The sequence below is a fragment of the Oryctolagus cuniculus genome, chromosome 21 (assembly GCF_051225735.1).
Source record: "Oryctolagus cuniculus isolate XC-2025 breed Fujian yellow rabbit chromosome 21, ASM5122573v1, whole genome shotgun sequence".
NCBI lineage: Eukaryota > Metazoa > Chordata > Mammalia > Lagomorpha > Leporidae > Oryctolagus > Oryctolagus cuniculus.
In genome coordinates, this window is record NC_142887.1 from 36,258,161 (window position 1) to 36,265,940 (window position 7,780).

Consider the following 7,780-nt stretch of genomic DNA (forward strand, 5'->3'; position numbering starts at 1 on the left):
TGTTTGTTTTATCAAAAAACAGCTTTTCATTTCACTGATTTTCTGTAGTTTTTGTTTCAATTGTTTATTTCTTTTCTAATTTTAGTTATTTATTTCTACTCATTTTAGGTTTGATTTGTTGTTGATATTCAAGGCCCTTGAGATGCATTGATAGCTCATTTATTTGGTACTTTTCCAGTTTCTTCATGTAGACACTGAACTTCCCTCTTAACACTGCTTTCGTTGTAACCCATAGGTTACATATGACAATATTCATTTGTTGTATCTTTGTGGTGAGATGTGTTTCTTGTAATCAGCAAGTAGGTGGACCTTGTTTTTTAGTCAATTCAGCCAGTCTGTATCTTTTAACTAGAGAACTGAGGCCATTTAGTTTCAAGGTGATTTTTAATAATTAAAAACTTGGCCCTGCCATTTTAACATAAATGTTTCTATTGTTTACTTTGGATTTCTTTCGTATTTCTACTGGTGATTTTTTTGCCTCCTCATTCTTTCATAATGATAGCTATCTTTCTGTGTTTCTGCATGAAGCACATTCTTAAACATCTTCTGTAAGGCTGGAAAGATGTCAACAAATTCTTTCAATTTCTATTTGTTATGGAAGGTCTTTATTTTGTCTTCTTTCATAAATGCAAGTTTTGTGGGGTACAGTATTCTGGGTTGGCAGGTTTTTTTTTTCTTTTTTTCTTTTTCTTTTTGGCAGGCAGAGTGGACAGTGAGAGAGAGACAGAGTGAAAAGTCTTCCTTTTCTGTTGGTTCACCCCCACAGTGGCCGCTGCGACCAGCGCACCGCGGCTGGCGCACCGTGCTCATCTGAATCCGGGAGCCAGGTGCTTCTCCTGGTCTCCCATCCAGGTGCAGGGCTCAAGCACTTGGGCCATCCTCCACTGCACTCCCAGGCCACAGCAGAGAGCTGGCCTGGAAGAGGAGCAACTGGGACAGAATCCGGCATCCTGACTGGGACCAGAACCTAGGGTGCTGGTGCCACAGGTGGAGGATTAACCTATTGAGCTGTGGCACCAACCCAGATGTTTTTTTCTTTTTTTTTAAGACTTGGACTATATTTTGCCATTCCCTTCTGGCCAGCAGGATTTCTGATGAGAAGTCAGCTCTAAGACCAATTGGTGATCCTCTGAAAGTTATCTGGCATTTCTCTCATGCCATTTTAGAATGTTTTCTTTATGTATTACTGTGGAAAGTTTGGCTACAATGTGTTGTGGTGAGGGTCATTTCTGCTCATGTCTATTAGGAGTTCTGTGTGCTTCCTCAACTTAAACATCCCTTCTCTCTCCAAATTTGGGACATTTTCTGTAATTATTTCACTAAATAGGCTTTCTATGCTCTCTTTCCACTCCTTCAGTAACTCCTGAGAGCTGTATGTTGGGTTGTTTAATAGTATCCCATAGATCTCCAACACTGTTTTTAAGTTGTCTATTTTCTTCTTGTTTCTTTTTTTTTGTCTGACTGTAAGATTTACAAACATTTATCTTCTACGTTGGCTATTCTTTTTTCTGCCTCTCAAGTCTGCTAAGACTTTCCACCACATTTTTATTTAATCCATTGAATTCTTCATTTCTAAATTTCCATTTTGATTTCCCTTTATATTCTCAATTTCCTGGTAAATGTTTTCATGTGTGTAATGTATTGTTTTCTTTAAGTAATGGATTTGCTTCTGATTTTTTTGAGTAATCCTATGATGAATTTTTTAAATTCCACTTATGGCATTTCCTCAATCTCTTCATCTTTGCATTCTAATACTGAAATATTATCTTCCTCTGGGGAGTCATGCTGACTTTCTTATTCTTGTTTCTTGAATTTTGACCCCTTTTTTGGCCTTTGTGGAGAATGTTGGTTTTCACCTTTGGGGTTATGCTTCTGTGGCTTCATTCAATGTCTGACCTTTCAGTGAATACCAGGAGGTGTTGGTGGGTGTGGTCTGGTGGCTATGGCCAATTCTCTAGGGTGGGACAAGCTTCCAGTGTAACACCAAGGTTGGGCATGGTAGAACTCCAAAGCCAGCTATGCTGTATACTTTTTTGTGTAGCCACAGAGGCCCCACATTCTTAGCACATAAGTCTCCCCATAGATACTGAGAACAAAAGGTGCTGTTGGTGCAAGGGCCTCTCTCTCACAGCTGCCCAGCCACCTTCCCGCCAAGCTCTGAGGCAGTGGGGGCTGCAGGCCATTCTCTCCACTGTTAACTCTGGATTCCGTGCACACTAGAACCCCTGGTTTAATGCCTGCCCGACACTGCTGTCAGTGCTGCATTCATGTGACCCATCTCAGTGAGCTGTTACGTGCATGTCTGTCGGCTTCTGAGTTGTAGTACTGATTTAAAATGGTTCCCACTTCTTCTCTTGACTAGGTTGCAGGTTCTGTTTCAGAGAGGTTGGTTTGAATCAGCCATCCCCCTCCACTTCCACTAAAACCACAGATGACCACAAGCAGCTAGGTTCCAGTCCAGACCCACACCAGGCTCTCTCTGGCTCTATCCCCATGGATTGGTATAGACAGACCTCCGCACATTGTCTCAAAAATGCCACCAGCTCAAGCTCTCCATGGCTGTGGTTCTTTTGGTGCATGTTAACACTCACCTGGTTCAAGCTGCTTCCCCTCCTCCCATGGGGCTTCCTGGGCAGCTTTCTCTCCTCTTCTCCTCTGAGCATGTACCTCCTACCCTATTCTCTGCACTGTTTCTTCCACATGAGTGCAGGGACCCAAGCACTTAGGCCATCTTCTGCTGCTTTTCCAGGACATTAGTAGGGAGCAGGAACAGATGTGGAGCAGCTGGGACTTGAACTGGCACCCATATTGGGTACTGGCACTGTAGGCAGTAGCACTTTACTTTCTATGCAACACTGGCCCCAGAAAATACATATCTTAAGGAATTGCATGCAAAATCTATCAGGAACTTGTAAAACTCAACAACAAAAAAACAAATCCCCTAGTTTAAAACCTGGAAAAAATATATGAATCCTGAAATACAATACGTAGAGATCAGAAATAAATAAGGACCTGAGGCCGGCGCCGCGGCTCAGTAGGCTAATCCTCCGCCTAGCGGCGCCGGCACACCGGGTTCTAGTCCCGGTCGGGGCGCCGGATTCTGTCCCGGTTGCCCCTCTTCCAGGCCAGCCCTCTGCTGTGGCCAGGGAGTGCAGTGGAGGATGGCCCAGGTGCTTGGGCCCTGCACCCCATGGGAGACCAGGAAAAGCACCTGGCTCCTGGCTCCTGCCATCGGATCAGCGCGGTGCGCCGGCCGCAGCGCGCCGGCCGCGGCGGCCATTGGAGGGTGAACCAACGGCAAAGGAAGACCTTTCTCTCTGTCTCTCTCTCTCACTGTCCACTCTGCCTGTCAAAAAAAAAAAAAAAAAAAAAAAAAAAAAAAAAAAAAAAAAGGACCTGAAACACTGAACACTAGGGAATTGTGAGAAAAAGTAACGCACTGTGCATTAAGAAAAAGCATACCAAATAGCAGCTTAATCCACTGCACAAAAACATCTAAGATTTTTTTATAAAGATTTATTTATTTATTGGAAAGGTAGAGTAATGGAAAGAAGAAAAAGAGGGAGAGAAGGAGAGAGAGAGAGAGGGAGAAAGAGAGAGAAAGAGATCTTTCACCTGCTGGTTCAATCCACAAGTGGCTACGACAGCTATAGTTGGTTCAGGCTAAAGCAAAAAGCCAGAAGCTTCATCCAGGTCTCCTTTATAGGATGCTGGCGGTGGTCTTACCTGCTATGCCACAGCATTGACTTCCTTAAATTGCTTTATTTGGATTTATTTGAAAAGCAGAGACATACCTGAAATGCAGAGAAACCCACAGAGAGAAAGAAGAGGGGGAGAATATTTACCATCTGTTCCTTCGTTTTCTAAATGCCCACAATTGTGGAGTCAACAGCCAGGGATGGGCCAGGATGAATCCTGGATTCAGGAAGTAAATCTATGCCTCCTGTGCAGGTGACAGGGACCCAACTACTTGAGTTATCAGAAGTATTAGAAGGAAGCTAAGATAGGGAGCAGAGCCAGAACTTAACTCAGACACTCTAATATGGGATGTGGATATCTCAAATAGTATTCTAACTACTGCACTAAGCACTAATCCTAGAAAAGCACTTAAACATCAGTGAGATGGATAAAATGCATGTTGATTAGGTTTGTTATAGTGAAAACATGACACTACCACTATTTTTCAAATACATAGAATAACAAGAAACCCTGTAATTGCTAATGAGATACTTTATGGAGCATCTTGACATGTTACTAGAACACCAAATATGGTATACATGATATACAGCAAACATACCCACATATATTTACCCAGCTGGTGTGAAATCTTACACCCATATGCAAAGTATCATGAAAATAATAAATAAACAGCAGTTTATTCACAGTGGCTAAAACTTGTAAGGAATCCAGATGTATTTCAGTGGTTAAACAGATAACTGGGGGGTTCCAAGATGGCAGAATAATGACAGTACTGTCACTGTTTAAAAAGAGGAGAAAGCACACTCCTAGAACAGAATTGTGGGAAAGCCTCAGCAGGAAACCCAGTGAAAACAAGAGAAATGTTCCATACCATGCCAAAAGAGCAAATACACAACAAAAATACAATAAAAGCTTGGACCCAGCAAGGACGGTGCCTGCCTGGGCAAACCAGGTGAAGGGGGAATCCATGGGCCCATGACTTGCTGACACAGTGGGAGGCAGAGCTTCGTGAACTGCTTTTAGAGCTCCACAGGGGCCCCCAAGACAACAGAGGCAGGAAGAGAAACAAAAAGGTGTGCATCTCTCTCCTCTCCCCCACCTGCTATAGTGGAGATCTGCAACTAGCCAGGGGAAATATCAGGCTATTTTTTGCAGCAGCTCCTGCCCCTGCCTCCTGTGCACATGCCCAGCAATAATAGGCATCACCCGCCACCCAAACGGTGAGGGCCACAATGATTCAGGGGAATTCCTTCCCTCTCCATGAAAGTTGCACCATGCCAGTTGCCTAACAATGGGAGAGTAGGGGGGACACCCCTATGGAGGGGAAGGCCCACTTATGGGACTCTCCTACCCACCCAACACCATCAAGAAGTGACTGAGGCTGAAGTGGGAAGGTGCTTTGAGCACCTGTGATCTGCAGACCTAATAAGAGAAAAAGAAAACCCACCCCTTCCCACTGACACCAAAGCTGGTTGGGAGGACCACACAGACAGTGGCTCTGGGAACACCTTAGTTTCCTTAGACAGGACTTACTAGTGGGGTGGAGTGGCACCACTGACAATTTACAGCTCAGAGAGCCCTGGGAGCTGTCTGAGAAAACAGTGACTACATAAGAGGAGACAGAATGTGGCTAGGCTCTGGGCAACTACAGAACATTTCTTTGTACCCTCTGAGGTCCTTGGTTAAGTATACTAGCTCATAACACAGGGAACCCTGCTCACAGGAAAAACTCCAAAGATCAAATGTGCAGTTCACTAAGCAGTGCAGATGAGTGCTGAGCACACTGGGGACTAACACCAGGGTATCTCACAACTGTGAGAAAGGTGGGTCACACCAACTGAGATGACCATTCCTCTCCATCCAATTAACCAGAGGAGAGCTACCAAGCCCAGTGGAGGTCTTACCTTACTTACTTCCCCACCCTGGAATACTGAACACAGCACTCTGGCCATACCCAGCCCACACCTCTTGGTAATCACTGAAATTATAGACTTCCCACTAAGCTATAGAGACACAGACCAAAGATAAAAACCACCATACAATAAAAAAACTACACAAATGCAAAATAAAAAGGAAAAATTTAAAAATAAGAATAAGGAAGACACTATGAGACCATAAAGGAACACTACAATATATCAATATTAGAAGATGAAGATGAAGAGATTGAGGAAATGCCAGAAATGGAATTTAGAAAACTAATCGTTGGGTAACTTAGAAGCAATCAGAAGCAAATTCATGAACTAAAGAAAACTGTATTTGATATGAATGAAAATTTTTCCATGAAATTGAGATAATAAAGAGAAATCAAAATGAAATACTAGAAATGAAGAATTCAATAGATCAAATAGAAAAAGCACTGGAAAGTCTTAACAACAGAGTAGGTGAGGCAGAAGAAAGAATATCTGAGCTAGAAGACAAATCTCTGGAAATTTTACATTCAGATCAAAAACAATAAGAAGAAATTAGAAAACTAATAAACACTATTGGAGATCTGTAAGATACTATCAAATGACCCAACATATGTGTCTCAGGAATTCCTGAAGACATGGATAGAGAAAAAGGATTAGAAGGCCTTTTCAATAAAATAATAACAGGAAACTTCCCTAAAGTGTATGAAGCACATAGAACTCCCAATAGACGTGACCAAAAAATATCGTCACCATAACACATTGTAATCAGACCCTCCTCAGTAAAACATAAAGAAAATATTCTAAAATGTGCATGAGAGAAATGCCAGATTACTTTCAGAGGATCTGCAATTAAACTCACAGTGGAGTTTTCATTAGAAGCCCTACAGTCTAGAAGAGAATGGTGAAATATATTCCAATAGTTAAGAGAAAAAAAAAACTGTCAACCCAGAATACTGCACTCTGAAAAGCTCTAATTTATGAATTAAAGTGAAATAAAGACCTTCCATAATAAACAGAAATTGAAAGAATTCATTATAACTCGACCAATGCTACAAGAAGACGCTCAAGGATATGCTACACACAGACACAGAAACAGGGACATCACTATGAAAGAAGGTGAAGACAGAATATCTGCTAGTAAAAATGCAAAGGAAATCCAAAGGAAAAAATCAGGAATATTAATGGGAAAATGGCATGGCAATGTCGTAATTTAACCAGTCACCCTGAATGTAAATGGCCTACAAAAAACACATCTCACCAACAATATTTGCAGATGCTAACAGAAACCAGAAAGAGCTAGGGTAGTCGTGCTAATAAGAGACAAAATTGCCTTTAACACAAAAGTCTGTTGAAAGAGAAAAATAAGGGCATTATATAATGATTAATGGATCAATTCAACAGAGGGACGTCACAATTATAAATGTATGACTTAATTACAAGGCTCTGACTATTTAAAAGAAGTGTTAATGGATTTAAAGGGAGACACAGACTCAAATACAATAGTAATGAGAGACTTTAATACCCTGCTTTCAACAATGGACAGATTATCAAAAAAGGAAAGAACATAATTAATCAGCACTACAGACCATATGGACCTAATGGATATCTACAGAGCTTTCCATCCCACAGCTGTAGAATACATATTCTTCCCACCAGTTAATGGAACTTTCTCTAAATTGACCACATGCTAAGCTATAAAGCAAGTCTCAGCAAATTCAAAAAAGTTGAAATCATACCATGCATCTTCTCTGAGCACAATGGAATGAAGTAGGTAATCAACAACTCAGTGATCCCCAGATGATATGCAAACACATGGAGACTGAACAACATGCTCCTGAACAAACAGTGGGTCATTGAGGAAATCAAAAGAGAAATCCAAAAATTTCTGGAAACAAATGAAGATGACAATACAACATATCAAACTTATGGGGTACAGCAAAAGCAGTGTTAAGAGGAAAGTTTATAGGTATTTGTGACTGCATCAAGAAATTGGAAAGGAACCAAATAAAAGAGCTATTGATGCATCTCAAGGACCTAGAAAAACAACAGCAAACCAAATCCAAAACAACTAGAAGAAAACAAATAATTGAAATAAGAAAAGAAATTAGCAAAAATTGAAACCAATAAACAATACAAAAGATCAAGAAAACAAGAGCTAGTTTTTTGAAAAA